This window comes from Erinaceus europaeus, chromosome 7 (genome assembly GCF_950295315.1).
Source record: "Erinaceus europaeus chromosome 7, mEriEur2.1, whole genome shotgun sequence".
Taxonomy (NCBI): domain Eukaryota; kingdom Metazoa; phylum Chordata; class Mammalia; order Eulipotyphla; family Erinaceidae; genus Erinaceus; species Erinaceus europaeus.
Window position 1 is genome coordinate 132,371,772 of NC_080168.1, and position 17,606 is coordinate 132,389,377.

Consider the following 17,606-nt stretch of genomic DNA (forward strand, 5'->3'; position numbering starts at 1 on the left):
GTAAGTGTCTTCAAAAAGAACTAGCACAAGACAGGGAGGGATAAGTAAGAGTAGCAAGGGACAGAGTGAGCCTGATGGGTGGAGGAGTGGGGGCCTGATAAGCCGAGGGGCTAGAGGGGTGATCTGGCATTGCAAAAATCCTGAGTCAGCTGGCGGAAAGTTCTATGAACTGCTACAGTCATTCTTCAAGAAGTCCAGCAGTATAAAGGGAGTGTCCAGCAAGTTCTATAGAAGCATCAGTCCAATGTCAATGGCCAGGAAATAAATGCCACACATCTATCTTGATGGAGGAGGACAGCCACTGGAACTTTTCTTCTCTGAATAAAGTGAGCTGGATCTGCCAAAACATGGTGGGCGAAACAGAAGCAGGAAGAGCAGACACCGATGGGTGAGAGAAAGGCAGTAGGAAAGTCTTGTCCTTTGGAGTCTGTGAATCAGGTTCTCCAGATCATGTCAGGTCACATCATGGGTTTCTAGGGATGGCTGTAATTGTGGGTGATGTCAGAGGTCAGGGGTCCAAGATGGATTTCTGGGGATTCTATATGAGCAGATGCTTCTTTATGCGAAGGCTTGTCATAGCTGTAGTCAATTACTTATGAAAAAACTTTGTAACAAATTAGAAGTTTACTACAATTGATAACTCAATGATTATAATTGGTTTAGGTATCTTTATAATTTCGTGTAAAGGTCATCTTATGTGACCTCATGTAGCAGTCTCTATATAGCAAAATTTTCATACCGAATTTAAGTCACATATATTGATTCTTAACTATTTTTACATTGGGTTTTTAAGCAAACTCAGGTTACTAGAGTTAACACATTTTAGTTACTTTTTTTTTTTGGTACATTTACAATGTCAGATTGATGCCATTTTTGTTGTGGATTAATTTCCACAAGATACCTTACAGGACATTTTGGGGGGGCCCTCCAAAAATGTCCTGTATAGAGAATTTGTATTTTAACTTAGGAGATGATGAATTGTCACATTGAATATTTAGAGTTTTACCTTAAACACTCAGTTACTTTAATGAATTGATTTTTACCTCTCCTGGTAAGAATGTAGCTTCAAAGTTACACTTTAACCGTTAAGTTAATGTTAACCAAACTTGAAACATGCATATTAAACATATAGTTTATAACAGGAGGAAAAAAACTTGTTACTAAGACATATCATTTCAAATGCGAATTTAGATCTACTTTCATAGTTGAACCATCTTTACACACACAGTTTAAGACTAAACATTTCATATTTATATCAAGACTTAAAAAAGAAATCAAAAAGAGGAATAAACAATTTTTGGACTGTTTCTGGACGTCTCCAGAAACCATGCTGCGTCCAGCCATTTTATATAAAGTCAGTTAACTTTCAGAATACTCTGAGCACAATGTGTTGTACAAAAAAATTTGGTCACTCAACTCACTCAATTTTTTTTTCACTCACTCACTCACTCACTCACTCACTCACTCACTCACAAAACACAACTGGCCAGTCATAGCATAAGACATTGGGGGGGGGGGAAGAATTCTGTGAAACAGATTTTTTTTTTATTCTGCCATGCTGTATTATGGATCCTGGGGTGCATCCTGCAGCCAGTCCTCTTGCAGCCAGTCTTCTTGCAGTGTTTCTTGTTCTTCAGGGATATCAGCGCCATCATGTGGGTATTGCCAGACATGGTGGGCAGAACCCAAACAGGCTTGGAGTAATTTTGTGGAAAAATGCATGCGAAACCCCTCCCCATAGTCAACAGGGGGTCAGGTCCTTTCCAAATTTTATCAAGTGGGTCTTTCCATTTGACTTTAATAGCTGGGAAGGTGGGTGGTGTTTGCCAGTGAAGAATAATAGGAGGTTGGTCTGAGTTTTTGTAAATATTCAAGAGATTTAATGTAGTTAAGGCTTTTGCCAGCTGGATATTGGGGGGGTACATTTGCCCTTTTTCTTTATTTAATTGAGCCTTAAGAGTTTGATGGGCCCTCTCAACAATGCCTTGTCCCTGTGGATTATATGGAATACCTGTAGTATGAGTAATGTTCAAGAGGGAACAAAAATCTTTAAATTGTTTGCTGGTAAAAGCATGTCCATTATCCGTTTTAAATTGAAGATGTAAGCCCATTACAGCAAAACAGGAGAGCATATGGCTTATAAGCTTTTTTGAGTTTTCTCCAGTCTGAGCTGTAGCCCACATAAACTTAGAGAAGGTATCAATTGAGACGAACACATATTTTTGTTTGCCAAAGTTGGGTATGTGGGTAATATCAATTTGCCAAAGAGCGTTGGCTTTTAAACCTCAAGGATTAACACCCAGAGTCTGAATAGCAGGTGTTTTAATTAGACCTGCACAGGAGGAACATGTAGCAAGAATACATTTTAACTGTGGCAGAGGAATATCAGGAAATCGAGCTCGAAGACCTTTAAGATTACATGGGTTAGGGAATGAAAGTCAGCAGGATTAGAGACAGAGGCTAGGAGAATTCCTGTGGAGGCAAGGTGGTCGGCTGCAGCATTCCCTTCGGACAGGGGACCAGGAAGAGGGCTGTGGGAACGTAGGTGCTGAACATACAGTGGTTGGGTTCGAGAACAGAGCATAGAGGCAATTTGAATTAAAAGAGGAGAAAGTGGGTTGTTGGGTTGTCATCAATTCTTACATAAGATCGAGCAAGCCATGGAAGTAAGCTAACAGTATACACACTGTCAGGAAAAAAGTTGAAGGATTCTGGTACAGCTTTTAATGCAAGGAAAACAGCATAAAGTTCTTTGTACTGAGGGGAATTATCAGGAAGTTCAGTAAAGAGAGGTATGGGGTATTGCTGGTCTGGATAATATATAAGGGCAGCAGCTCCCTTTTTTCCACCATCAGTGAACACTGTAGGAGCAGAGGGGATGGGATCTCGAGAGAAAAGTTTAGGTACTAGTAGAGGCAACAGAGGTAAAGAAGCTATCAAATTATTAGAGGGAAAATATTATCTAATTGTCCTGGAAAACCCATTAAACTTATGGCAAAATGAGAATGGTGGCGTATGAGCCATTCTGTATTTGTGAGAGAAAAGGGAAGAATGATTGAATCCAGTTCCCTTCCTAAGACCTGAATCGATCCGTTTCTTCCTTGGTGAACCATAAATGCTAAGGCATCAATCTCGGTAAGGAGTCTTGGAGCTCCGCCTATTGGCGTATGAAGCCATTCGAGAACGCCATGTTTCTGCCATAATGCCCCCACTACCGTGGGGGTGGAGTTAAAGATTAGAAGATTTATTGGAAAGGAGGGGGAGAACCGAACGAGGTGCATGTCCTGGAGAGCCTGGTTAACTTTTTCCAGTGCCAAGGAGGCTTCAGGGGTTAACATACGCTTTGAGGAGAGCTGTTTGTTTCCTTTTAACAGATTGAACAGTGGTTGCAGGCAGCTCACAGGCAGATAAAGATACTGCCTAAGCCAATTCAAATTTCCAAGAAAACTTCGTAAAGAAGTAAGAGTGAGATTAGAAGGAAAAGTAACACAAGGTTTTAAAGGACGAATCTGTGTTAGGGAAATCTCTGAGCCTAAGAAAGATATTGGAGGAATTAGCCGTATCTTCTCAGGAGCTACATTAAGTCCACTTCTCTTTAAGGCAGGGATTAGAAAATCACGTAGGGCGGAGAAATCTGTATCTAATTCTCCCCATATTCACACGTCATCCATATAATGAAAAACCTTAAGGCCCTTATGAATATATGGAAAAAGGGCAGATTTAACTGCCTCTTGACAAACAGTAGGACTATTATCCATGCCCTGGGGCAGTACCACCCATTCAAATCTATCAGCATGGCTGGCATTATTAATAGAAGGAACAGAGAAAGCAAAATGTTTACAATCTTGTGGGTGTAAGGGAATAGAGAAAAAACAATCCTGTATATCAATAGCTATGATTGGAGTTCCTGTGGGAATCGCATAATCAAGAGGCAAACCCCTTTGGGGGCAGCCCCAGACCTGTATGGTTTTATTAACTGCACGAAGATCTTGGAGGAGGCACCATTTTCCTGAACGCTTTTTAATCACAAAGACTGGAGTATTCCATGGGCTCCGAGAATGACGAATGTGTCCCAAAGATAACTGCTCTTGGATGAGTTCTTTTAAAATTTCTAGCTTCTCCCTAGGCAAAGGCCACTGTTCCACCCATACAGGCTCATTAGAAAGCCAATCTAAGCGGGGAGTTCTGTTACGAACAGTGGCAGTTAGTATTGGGAGTGCTGGTTGGGTCTAGCAGTCTCACAGGAGTGAGTGTCATGCAGAGGTGCCTGATGATATCACTACATCTAAAGATTCCAGCAAGTCTCTTCCCAATAAATTGGTGCTTATATCAGGTATTAAAGGCCGAAAGTGTCCGGTAGTCCCTTCTGGATCTTCCCACACAAGGGAATCTCGTGTGCGGAATGCCTGAGTCAATCCTCCAACACCATGTAAGCACCTGGGAGGAGTTCCCAACTCTGGGGAACCTCTGCTTGTCTTAAGATTGTCTTATCTGCTCCTGTGTCAATCAAACACTTAAAAGGAATATTACTAATCTTTACTGTCATAGTTGGGTAACCCCTTTCTAAAACAGGGGTGGTCCATAAAATCTCAGGCTCTGAATTCGAGCTGTTCTCTTGCTCCAGCAGGTTATTTCTATGCTGGAAGTTCCCACATACCACGGGTTCCTCCTTCTGCCCACCCTCTGTTATTGTTACTTGGCGTGGTGGGTGTAGCGACGGGTTGGGTCCCAAGCTGGGCTTCTGTTTGTGGAAGAAGGGCACAGCACCAAGCGGGCGACCTACTTCCTTCCCTCTTGGGGGCGGTGCTAAGGGAAGCCCCACACCTAGTTTAAATCCCTGTTTACATTTGGCAGAGGCATGCTGTTCCTATGGAACCTTGACCAACAATCTCTCCTCCAGTGAAATCCTTTCTGGCATCTGGGACAAGGCATTCGTGGTCTCTGATTCCCTGTCTGGAGGCAGGGTTGCCCTGACTGGAGGCGGGGTTGCCCTGACTGGAGGCAGGGTCGCGGTCCATTTTCTGGACATTGGTTACGCCAATGCCCTTGGCGACCGCACTGAAAGCAAGCCCCTTTTTGCTTATGTAAGGTAGCTGCATAGGCCTGTAACATAGGTCCTTGAAAAGAGCTTGATCTGAGATCCTGTGTAGCTATAATCCAAGTATCTGGGTGTTCGTTTTTAAGAGTGATACAGGCCTGTCGAAAATACGGAAACATTCTATCCCAGACTATGGATCACAGGAGGAGAAAACGAGCGTCAGGATTATAAATCTTCCTTTCCAAATTCGACTGAACCCTGGCAATGAATTTAGTGAGGGATTCATCAGGTTGTTGTTGAAGGGACAGAATGGGGGCTGAGGCCACTCCCATGGGTAGTGTTAATCGCTCCCATGTTTTTAATGCACACAGGCGTACCTGATCAAAATACCCAAGTGGAAACTTGGCTTCCGCCTGTTGAATCGCTGTTTCTAATTGGCCTGTTCTAAACAATGCATCAAAATTCCCCTCTGGCTGATTTTGAATATTTTTCCGCGATTGTTGTAAACATTCATCGCGAAAAAATGCCTCCCATTGCAGGAAGAGGGGTCCTGGGAGCATAGCGCGAGTTACATCCCTCCAATCTTGGGGGGTATTAAGGTTCTGAAGCAGGCCTTGTAAAATGGACCTGGTCCATGGGGCATGACTACTGTCATCCTTGATAGCCTGGCGTAGTTCCCTCAGGTCTGTGGCGGAATACGGATACCAGGCCTGAGGTTTTTGTCTATTGGGGGCAACATTGACCGGAAATATGTGGACTTGCTCTGATAAGTGTGTAGCGGTAGGAGGAGTCACTGAAGTGGAAGCTTCTGGACAAGCGGCCAAAGAAGTGGTTTGGGAGGCTATAGGAGAATTTGGACATGTGTCTTTCAAAATGGGGGTGGGCGATGAAGCAGCCATGGAGGAAGCAGGAGGTTCCAGACACATGTCTGCCAAAATGGGGGTGGCCGAAGAAGTGGCTGTGAAGTCCAAAGGAGAATTCGGACATGTGTCTGCCAAAATAGGGGCCTCAGGGCAAGATGCCAAAATAGGGGCCTCAGGGCAAGATGCAGAGGAATTAGGGTGAGTCAGGATCATGACAGGCCTTTGCTTCTTCTTGTTTTTAAGGTGCTGGTTAAGTTCTATGATCACTTCCTTTATCTCTTGGACCTCAACCTCTAGGTCCTTAAGCCTTTTGAGAGGTTGCCCTATATATCCCTTAAAAGCTGCTATGATGATCATCAGGATATAAGGTGCAGCCCTGAGAAAAATGTCCCAGATATATAAAAATTGTATACTGGAAAAAGAATGCAGAATTTGGAAAAGATTTCCCATGGTGGAGAGATCTCAGGAAAACAATAAGAAAGAAAAAAAATCACAGTGCCTTAACACAATATTGCAGATACCCAAAAGGTGTGTACTTATCTAGGATGTCTTCTTGTAAATCTGCTGCTTACGTGTCCCTGTTCCAGGCGCCAAATGTCGGGATAGCCTGAGGGTACTTCTTCCCGAGCTAGTACTCTCTGGGTTGGAGAGAACTCAACTGGAGCCCATCTAGGCTGCTGCGTGTGAGAGGGATCAGGAACTCGTGCCGCACTAACTTCGCAGGAGATACACTCTGGAACCCTCAGAGCCGGAAAGCAATTTCCAAGTGTCTTTAATCAGAAGAGCAGCTGTTTTTATACTCTCCAAGTAGGGTGGAAACAGGATGTGACATAGAGAGGGTGGAGTGAAAAGTGACTGGTGGAAGATCAGGGTGTGCCAAGGAGAGGATCAGGGTGTGACAAGGAGAGGGGGCGGAGCAGGTGAGAATTTTACCACTAAACCACTAATGCCCTGGAGGGAGTGTGGTGCTTTATGTAAATGTAAAAGTGATTTATGTAAATAGACTGCTTTGAATGGGATCAAACCAATCCCTATATAGGCATACCAGTGCTTGGTTAAGCAGAAGCCAGGGGAGCTGGCATACTATCCAACAAAAGGCTTCAATTCACAGACAGCAAAGGTGGGATAGTACACAGAATGTAAGGGCCTAGCTGAAGTTATATTCTGTTAGGAAGTAGTTGAAGGTAACTTAAAGTGAGTAGAAAGGAAAGTGTATAAAAAGAAATACATCAGCATAGAAGTTTATACTTCATTTTACTGTCTACAAGCTCATTTTAAGATAGTTAAGCAGAGTGACATAGTAATGAACATAATAGCTAACATTTACTGAGCATTTCTGTGAGCAGACAGTATGTTTAATTAATTACTGAATCTCATTAATACTCAATATTATTTTAGACATAACTGAAACTTTCCCTTATAGTTTCTTCTCTCCAATTTCAATGTCACTTTACTGAAGACATGTTGATCTGCGGGATCTTTGTAATAATGGTGCATTTCCATGTTTCTCCAGAATAGGTATCAGCACATTTCATCCTCAACCAGACCATTATCTTATTCCAGCATTAAAAACTAGGGCCCTTGGGGGTCGGGCATGTGACGCAAAGTGCAGGGACAGGCGTAAGGATCCTGGTTCGAGCCCCCGGCTCCCCACCTGCAGGGGAGTCGCTTCACAGGCGGTGAAGTGGGTCTTCAGGTGTCTGTCTTTCTCTCTCCCTCTCTGTCTTCCCCTCCTCTCTCCATTTCTCTCTGTTCTTTCCAACAATGAACGACATCAACATTGGCAATAATAATAACCATAACGAAGCTACAACAATAAGGGCAACAAAAAGGGGGGAAAATGGCCTCCAGAAGCAGTGAATTCATGGTGCAGGCACTGAGCCCCAGCAATAACCCTGGAGGAAAAAAAAAAACAAAACTAGGGCCCTAGCCTACCCTTGTAAAGCTCCCTCCACCCTTAGTTAGTCCTCCAATTTTCAATTTTTTTTATTTTTACTTATCTATTATTGTATAGAGCTAGAGAGAAATTTAGAAGGCAGGGGAAGTAGAGAGAGAAAGAGAGAGATAAAGAGACACCTCTAGCCCTGCTTCACCGCTCGTGAAGATTCTCTCTCTGCAGTTAGGGACCAGGGGCTTGAACCTGGGTCCTCGCTCACTGTGATGTGTGCACTCAACCAGTTGAGCCACCGCCTGGCCCAAATCCTCAAAAATTTTATCATCCATATTTGACAGAAAAAGGTCATACTGGAACGACATCACCAGACAGAGAAGAAATTCAAATTCCAGGCTGATGCTGTGTTGCCCTTCTGCTGGTCAGCAAACTATAGAAATACAAACACAACAGAGGGGCTTGAGGCTGGAGACTTGCAGCATGAGAAGCACAAGGAGTTCCCTCTATTAACAGGGTCAGTCGGCTCCACAGAGAGTCACAAAGCAGTGCATGGAGACGACAACTACAACAGAAGAAGACCACAGCACAACAACCATATGCCACGTGGTGGACACCAGTGACTGCCTGACTGAGGGTGGAATGTGCTGGTGCCTGACCTGGGGAAGTGTGGAAGTCTACCCTGTGACAACAAAAACTGGATAAACTGACATTTCCTCAGTTATGTGGTACTGGAACTGGAAAGGGGGGGGAGGGAAAAGGAGGAAATATGGTCTTTTGAGCTAATAGTATGAATTGGTAGCGACAGAATTGAAATCTAGGAATAAGAGAGTATGCCAGGGGAGTGACTCGCTGCAAAGCCAGGCCTCCTCACTGCCTTCACATCAAAGTCAGGAAGACTGCTGGGTAGTCCACAAAGAGTGAGATGCAAAGGCTTCTTAAAGGTTTTTATCAGTGATTATACATGTCTAAGAAGGTGAGCAACACAGTTCTAGATAGTTCAGAGAAGCCCACATGTCCCCTCTGACTGCATGGCCTGTAGCTTCAGTGAGCGTGGCGTCTAGACTGTCTTGCACTGGTCCTGCCTCCTTCAGACAAGGATGTTTTTACAGAGACCTATATCCCCCACCCCAGCTGTTGGCACAATGCAGCTCTTTAAGGACACTAAGTGAAATAGAGAGTATTTTTTTTAAAATATTTATTTTCCCTTTTGTTGCTCTTTTTTATTGTTGTTGTTATTGATGTCATCATTGTTGGATAGGACAGAGAGAAATGGGGAGAGGAGGGGAAGGCAGAGAGGGGGAGAGAAAGACAGACACCTGCAGACCTGCTTCACCGCCTGTGAAGCGACTCCCCTGCGGGTGGGGAGCTGGAAGCTCAAACTGGGATCCTTACGCTGGTCCATGTGCTTTGCACCACCTGCGCTTAGCCCACTGTGCTACCGCCTGTCTCCCATAGAGTGTATTTTTAACAGCTCTGTATGTTAATAGAAAATATCACAAATGCCCTTATTTACATCAAGAAAGGTGATCTTACATTTATAATTCTGTGCTGCTTTTAGAGAAAATCCAAATGAGGATAGTTCTATAGAGCATACATAAGAATCTTAACCAAACTGGTTTATTCCTAAAATATCCTTTATGACATTATTATAACAGATATCAGTTAGGTATTCAGTGAACTTTCCACAATTACAGTCTATGTCCAAGATAGTTTTGCATGATCAACCTACATTTCACACCTGCAGCTACAAAGCACTACTGATGAAAAGTAAATGGGGCATGTAAAGACTGCTTAGAGAAAACCGCTGAAACAGACTTGCAGTTTCAGGCTGAAATAAGAGCGTTATCCTCTGGTCAGATCCCCTTCCTATGCACTGAGGAAGCTAAGAGTGACTGAAGTCCTACTGATGGTGGAGCCAAGTCAGTCAGACTACAGGGGACTCTGCTCAGACTAGACTCACAGTCACACGAGCTTGCAGGAGTCTGGAGCTATGCCTGTGGGATACGTGTTGTGGGAATACGTGTCATTTCAGTGACAGCTGCTGTGATACGTTCCCTGGGGATTTAGCCAGCTGCTGGGTTTTCTGACTTTCCTTGTTGGGGACTCACTCACTGGATGGCTTTCTGACTTGCCTGGCTGGTGCTAGGAAGTAGGCTTGTCAGCTTGGTGCTTATGCTATTTTGAAATGGACAGAAAGGTGAGTAGCAGCAAAGTCAGAAAAAGAGAATTTGTTGTGAAGAGTAAAGGAAAATCATACCATTCAAAAAGAAGAGCAAATTGGTTGAGAACTTTTGTATAAATATATGAGCCTAACAAGGGAATCCATGAACTACCAAGATGAGATAAAATGTGTTACTTCTTGAATTTTTTGTTGTTTGCTTACAGTTCAATCTATGAGTCAGTCTTAGCAGTCTTCCATGTTTTCTCTCTTTCATTTACTTTACCGAGCATTATCCCAGGGATATTTTCCATTCTGCTGGTGGAAACCAAGAAAATTATCATTTTGGGCACTTTCCAGAAAGGAGGATAATGAAATTCCCAAGTCCCTCCTAAAGTTTGAGATTCTCAAAATGGAGAGTGTATAAGAAAAGTAAGTCCTTTTACTAAGGTCACCTGTAAATTACAGTATGTGGGGGTCAGGTGGTAGCACACCAGGCCAAGTGCACATAATACAAAGCACAAGGATCCTGGTTCGAGCCCCCGGATGCCCACCTGCAGGAGGGTCACTTCACATGTGGTGAAGCAGGTCTGCAGGTGTCTATCTTTCTCTCTCCCTCTTTTTTTTTAGATATTATATTTATTTTGTCTTTGAAAGAATGAAAAGAGAGAAGCAATTACAGAAGCCAGAACTCCCACCTTCTGCACCCCACAAAGAACTTTGGTCCATGCTCCCAGAGGGATAAAGAACAGGGAAGCTTCCAATGGAGGGGATGAGACACGGAACTCTGGTGGTGGGAACTGGGTGGAATTTTACCCCTGTGATCTTACAACCTTCCTATTCTATATATATATATATATATATATATATATATATATATATATATATATATATATATTGCCTCCAGGGTTATTGCTAGGGCTTGGTGCCTGCACCATGAATCCACTGCTCCTGGAGACCACTTTTTCCCCTTTTGTTGCCCTTATTTTATCATTGTTGTGGTTATTATTATTGCTGTTGTTGTTGCTGTAGTTGGACAGGACAGAGAGAAATTGAGAGAGGAGGGGACACAGAGGGGGAGAGAAAGACACCTGCAGACCTGATTCACCACATGTGAAGTGACTCCCTTGCAGGTGGGGAGCCGGAGGCTTGAATCAAATCATTCTTTTTAAAAAGGTGTCACAAAAGGTCTCAGAGTTCCAGATAAACATGTTATAAATTGTATGTGCATCTTAAGGTGCTTTTTCACAAGCAACCAGAAGTCCCTTTGCAATTACTGTGTTCCACACCTATCTGGAATTTGATGAAGTTATGCTGAGGGTATCTGCCATTCATTCACTGCTTGGTATCTTTAAGCTGTCAGTACATGGTCAGTAACTGGTAGAAACACAGCAACACACACACACACACACAAACAAACCTTTAAAGTATTTACTCTTTGATCCACTACTTTTTGGACAGGAGAACAATACCAAAAAGATATGTTATTATGTAATACATTATTATATTATGTAATTATACTGTATATAATTATATAGTAATACTAATAACACACAGCCCGCTTCCATACATGGGAGAAAACGCAGATATAACTCATCAAAATCGTTTAAGTCGCCTTCTTAAATAACTTTAGAGGAAGACAAGGCTTGTTGGGAAATGAAAAGAAGGTGGGATGAGAGATGGATGGTCACAAGAAAAGGCCAAGTGAGCAAAGGCCTGATACTGACACAGATAAACTTCTGTCTTCTTCACTAATAAGATCTGAGGAGATTTTTGGTCCACTACTAATGGGAAAGAAACATACTGATGTCACTCTTCAAACTGAAAACCCCAAGGTGGAGAACAGGCTTCCCTGAGCTTCTTGGAGGTAAGAAACCATTCCTCACTTTCTTTTTTTAAAAAAAAAAAATTATTTATTTATTGGGTAGAGACACATATTGGGAGAGAAGGGGGAGGCAGAGAGAAGCACAGCTCACTGCTCACGAAGCTCCCCTGTAGGAGAGAACTTGAATCTGGTCCTTGTGCCTGGTGAAATGTGCGTGTTCAATCGAGTGTACCACCAAGGGGCTATCACTTCACATTCTCTACATTCCCAGACCTAATAAGGCAACTCGGTGTTGAATTAATGAATATATGTGATACGTGAAGTGATTAGATACTTCAAGACAGTAAGAGCGTAAAATCATCTCACTACTATATTTTGAAAGAAAAGGATCTCAGAAAACAGATTGGGATTTTTGTTAAGCATTAGAAAAACTTTAAAAGGGTTTACAGATGCAAATAGTAGCAATAATATTATGAGCAAGATCGTCTACAAGTGATTTCCATGTGACATTTATGAAAAATTGTTTCTAGGAAGATTAAAATAAGACACAAGTATTTTTGCCTGTGGAAATTTGTGCATGGAATCCTAGATGGCAGGACACCAAATGGGAATAGCATTCATCTCTGGCTAGTGAGATTAGGGATTCTCTCTCTCTCTCTCTCTTTCTGGAAACAGCACAGCCTTTATGCAGTGCCAGGGTTAGTACCCAGAGCATCTACCACCGAATCAACCTGCCCAACATTGGCTTCTCTTAGTAATGTAGCTTAAAGAATTGAAATCCCTGGGGGTCGTGCAGTGGTGCAGCGGGTTGAGCGCATGTGGCGCAAAGCACAAGGACCGGCATAAGGATCCTGGTTCGAGCCCCCGGCTCCCCACCTGCAGGGGGGTCGCTTCACAGGCGGTGGAGCAGGTCTGCAGGTGTCTCTCTCTCTCTCCCCCCCTGCCTTCCCCTCCTCTCTCCATTTCTCTCTGTCCTATCCAACAACGAATAGCCTCAACAAGGGCAATAATAATAACCACAACGAGGCTACAACAACAAGGGCAACAAAGGGGGGGAAAATGGCCTCCAGGAGCGGTGGATTTGTGGTGCAGGCACCGAGCCCAGCAATAACCCTGGAGGGAAAAAAAAAAAAAAGAATTGAAATCCCTGCCATCTAAAAACTTTAAGCAATTTCCATAGATGGAAAGGGAAAACTTGAACAAAGGAAATTCAGAAAAATTACCCACAGGTATGTAACCGAAATCCCTGTGAAGCCATCTAACAGTATTAACAAGGTACTTTGTGCCTGATGGGAGATATAGTATTAGAACATGAAATATATTAACTAGGTAGGAGTGACAAGCCCTCCACAGCTCAGGGACTAAAACCTGACATTCAGTTTTTGAATGACTTATGGACAAACAGCAGTAAATACACAATAATCATAAGGGAAATAGTACAAATAGCTAGCATAAATACAGAAGTAAGTGGTGGATTAACAGCTATGGCCGAGAACAGTTCTAATATTACTAATAAACACAGCCCTAAGAGCTTCAGAAGGTGAACATAAGATGGTTTTCAGCCTGACCTTCATTAAAGAATGAGAACTTAAGTAATCAGTTTGATATCTCATTATAAAAATAATCCTATAGTCATTAAACACCACAAAACTATAATCACAATTCCAAACACACTCTTCAGAAAGCACATCACTTGAAAATACCAAACAATTTTTTTAATAACTAGTCTGAAGTGTAAAATAACCCCTTCCTACAAAACCACTCTTACAATGGCAAGGGACAGTCTGCCTGGCATTGAAGCAAGGGGGGATTTATAGTTGACATTAATGGCTACTAGTGGGCCTGTGAGATAGCTAACCTAGATGAGTAATGTTTGGGAGCTACTCTCTGCCCCAATCCAGCTTTCTAGTCCTATTTTCAACTCTGGCACCATCTCCCCAGACAATACTTCTAGCCCACCTGCATGTCAGACTTGGGCAAAATTTAGCAAAGTCATGGGCCCCTTGGAGTGAATCTAAAATAGACTTCCTAGCTTTTTCCAAAATGAATTCCCCAAATCTCATCTGCAATATTCTTACCTTCAGATTCCTGATTATTAAACACAGTGTTCTACTTTATATCTTAATGCTTTTTCAACCACCAAGTTGTAGATGCTAGCATGACACCAACCTGACTTCCCTGGGCAGAGGTCCCACCTTGTTTCTTAGAGCCCCACCTTCCCAGAGCCCTGCCCCACTAGGGAAAGAGAGACACAGGCTAGGAGTGTGGATCCACCTGCCAACGCCCGTGTCCAGTGGAAAAGCAACGACAGAAGCCAGACCTCTCACCTTCTGCTCCCCATAATGACCCTGGGTCCATACTCCCAGAGGGATAAACATTAGGGAAGCTTACAGTGGAGGGGATGGGACACAGAACTCCAGTCATGGGAACTGTGTGCAATTGTACCCCTCTTATTCTACAATCTTGTATATCATTAGTACATCAATAAAAATAGATTAATTTAAAAAGAAGGGCTACAAGTAGGCAGCTGAGAGCTCTGCGGGATGAAGCTCTGCTTTGCCACATGCATGACCAGCTTTGAGTCAGGTCCCCCCTCAGTGAAAGAAGTTTCAGTGCTGTGATCATTCACTTTTTCTGTCTGCCTCTTTGCCCATCTCTCTCTTAAAGAAAAAGTATCTTTAGTAAGCGAAATTACGCATTAAAGAAATACTTTCATAATTTTTCCCACCTGGATTATTGCTGGGGCTTAGTGACTGCATATTGAACCCACCACCCCAGCTGGCTAAATTGTTTTTATAGAGACAGAGAGGGGGGTCAGCAGTGAAGTGCACAGAGCACAAAACTCAAGGACCAACACAAGGATCCCAGTTTGAGCCCCCAGCTCCCCACCTGCAGGGGAGTCGCTTCACAGACAGCGAAGCAGGTCTGTAGGTGTCTGTCTTTCTCTCTCCCTCTCTGTCTTCCCCTCCTCTCTCTATTTTTTTCTGTCCTGTCCAAAAAATTGGAAAATTTGCCACAGGAGCGGTGGATTCATAGTGCAGGCATCAAGTCCCAGTGATCACCCTGAGGAAAGAGAGAGAGAGAGAGATTGAGGGGATGGGGAGGAAGAGTAATGAGGGAGAGAGAAAGGCACAGAAGTCATGAAGCTTTGCCATCTGCAGGCAGAAACCAGGGGCTTGAACTTGGCCCTGTGCATGCTGTATGAGACCTACCGAGTATGCCACCATGCAGCCTCAGTCAACGTGCTGATGTTGCCAGCTTTCAACTGGTACTGACTGAGCCTCCATTTCTCAACTCCAACCTAGCCCCCTAAATACTGAAGACCTGGGAAGAATTTAAGAGTGGAAAGAGATTACTCTTTCCCCTCTGGCTTCTTCAGAGGCTGGACAAATAATCGAATAAGCATTAGGAAGGCTTAATAGAGAATAATAAATCTAATCTCTTAATAGCAATAGACTTCCTACATACATATACACGGGAGAAACCCAGAAACTCTATGTGGCTCTTCAAAGTGATCTTTAAACGGTCTCCCTCGCACAGAGGACCATAGAAAGAAGGAAGGGAGACCCAGTCGGGACTCGGACTCAGGGCCTGCTGCAGCAGTCCTTCCAGCACGTGCCTGCTCACACACACACACTGTACAGTCCTCCCGGGGACCTGGGCGTGTGTCCTGACATGCCCTTGGGGAAAGATGTCCTCTCAATAAGTTATTTCACAGACTTCTGTTCTCCATAAGTATACTGGAGACCTTGAAGCTTATTTTGCTAAAACACAAATTTAGCACTGGTTAAACCCACTGAGTTGAATCAGTTACACTAGATCTAGCCTGAAACACTGTCCTCTTACCTTTTTTTTCACTTATGTCTATACTTTTAATAATTAATCTGTGCATTGGAGAAAAAGAAAAAAATCTTTCCAAAAATATGAATTAACATTTCAAATGATGAAAAATCTTGAGAACTCTCTTTTATGATTTTCTTTTGTGTGAAAAATTGACTTGTTTTATTGAAAGTATTATTGCTCTTTTGTGACTTATATGTGAAAATCGCACTTCTTGTGAAGTGATAACTCCTCATTTTTGTCTACTATGTGAAAATTTCTTTGAGTAAGAAGTTTATTTAATGATGATTTAGTGTTATAAGAGTATTATGGAGTATGAAGGGAAAAACTTATGTGACATGTAACACTTAAAAATACATGAATGCATACACACATAACCCACACATAACCAAACACTTCCCTCAGCTTTCTGATGTGCTGTAGACTGTTGTATGCACTGATATCAGGATGCTCCTAACAGACTAGGAAATGGGTGTAATGGAAATAAAGAGACTTGTGTTCTCAATAAGGCAGCAACTTGTTTTGAGGACTCTGATAAACAGATGTGTCAAGACAAAGATATAGTAAGCCTTCCTGTGCAGAGAACAAGTCCTGAATAAAACTGGCAGGTGGACCTGGTAACACATTTCTGAAGGCAATATAGGAAGAGAGCTAAGCCAACCTAAGAAGATGCTGCACTCTATGCACATGAGCATCTGAAGCCTCTTCAAATGATGGCGACAGCCACAAGGGGCCATTCTGACAATCACACCTCCAGCCCACAAAAGCAGATGTGATTAATTCACATAATGACGGCCTTTCAGGTCAATACCAGGCCACCCCATCATCTGGCCTCTTAGTCAGGGAATCCTTGGATTCCCCCACAGATATGATGGCCTAGACCTCTAACACATTCCTCTCTCCACCATCACTGGTCACTTCCATCAGGAACGTCATCACAAGCCCTCCTGCGGCCTCTCCAGGACCTGCCCTCACTGCAGAGCAGCCATGGTGGGGACTCGCCACTCTCTGAAGGGAGGCTGGTCAGCCTGCTCTGCCCCTCAAGGAAGACGGGTCCTGACGTGAGAGCAGCCTAGAATGTTCCAGCTGTGACCATGGACTGTGAGCTCAGACTGACAGGGACTCAGAGGTCACACAGGCTCCTGTGCTGAATGTGAGTATATATGAGCCCTGGGTCAAATTGATGGGGCAAATGGTTAATTGTATCTATATACAATTTCTTCAAGTTTGGGAGTTACTCTCTTCCCTAATTCAGCTTTTCAGTCCCATTTTCAACTCTGACACCATCTTCCCAGACAATATTTTAGTCCACTTAAATGTTACCTATCAAGCTCAGGCAAAAACTACTAAAGTCATGGGACCCATGGAACATACCTAAAAGAGACTTCCTAGCTTCTTCCCACATAAAGAACCCTAATTTTAACTGCCCTATTCCTACTTTTTGGTTCCTGTTCATTAAACAGTTTGTCCTGCTTTATATCTTACCACCTCTCAGCCACCAAGTTACAAATGCTACTATGATTCCATACTGACCTGCCTGGGCAGACGCCCTCACCCATGTGTCCTGGAGCCTCCCCTCCCCAGAGCCCTGCCCCACTAGGGACAGACAGACACAGGCTGGGGGTGTGGATCCACCTGCCAACACCCATGCCCAGTGGAGAAGCAATGACAGAAGCCAGACCTTCCACTTTCTGCTCCCCAGAAAGAACTTTGGTCCACACTCCCAGAGGGATAAATAATAGGAAAGCTTCCAGTGGAAGGGATGGGACAGGAAACTCTGGTGGTGGGAACTGTGTGGAATTGTACCCTGTTACCTTACAATCTAATGAATCATTATTAAATCACTAACAATTTTTTTTTAATTCCAGACCCCCACACAGAAGTTTTTTGCACTGGTCCTCTCAAATCTTCCTCTTGTAGTCTGTGCCCTCTCTCTTTTACTGACAATTGAATTGAATACTCATGTTCTAATAATGTGGATTTATCTCAGT

The 17,606-nt window shown here is 43.3% G+C and overlaps 2 protein-coding genes across 16 annotated transcripts in view; one reads left to right on the top strand and one right to left on the bottom strand.

The window, feature by feature from the left end:
* ANKS1B (ankyrin repeat and sterile alpha motif domain containing 1B) overlaps positions 1 to 17,606 on the bottom strand; it is a 1,227,618-nt gene that overhangs the window by 811,011 nt on the left and 399,001 nt on the right. The gene's annotated exons all lie outside the window — the stretch shown is intronic.
* Positions 14,787 to 17,606, top strand: part of GARIN6 (golgi associated RAB2 interactor family member 6) — a 164,052-nt gene continuing 161,232 nt past the window's right edge. Inside the window, exon 1 of the mRNA XM_060195621.1 lies at positions 14,787 to 14,799. The gene's annotated coding sequence lies outside the window, so the exon portion shown is untranslated. The remainder of the gene's footprint in view (positions 14,800 to 17,606) is intronic.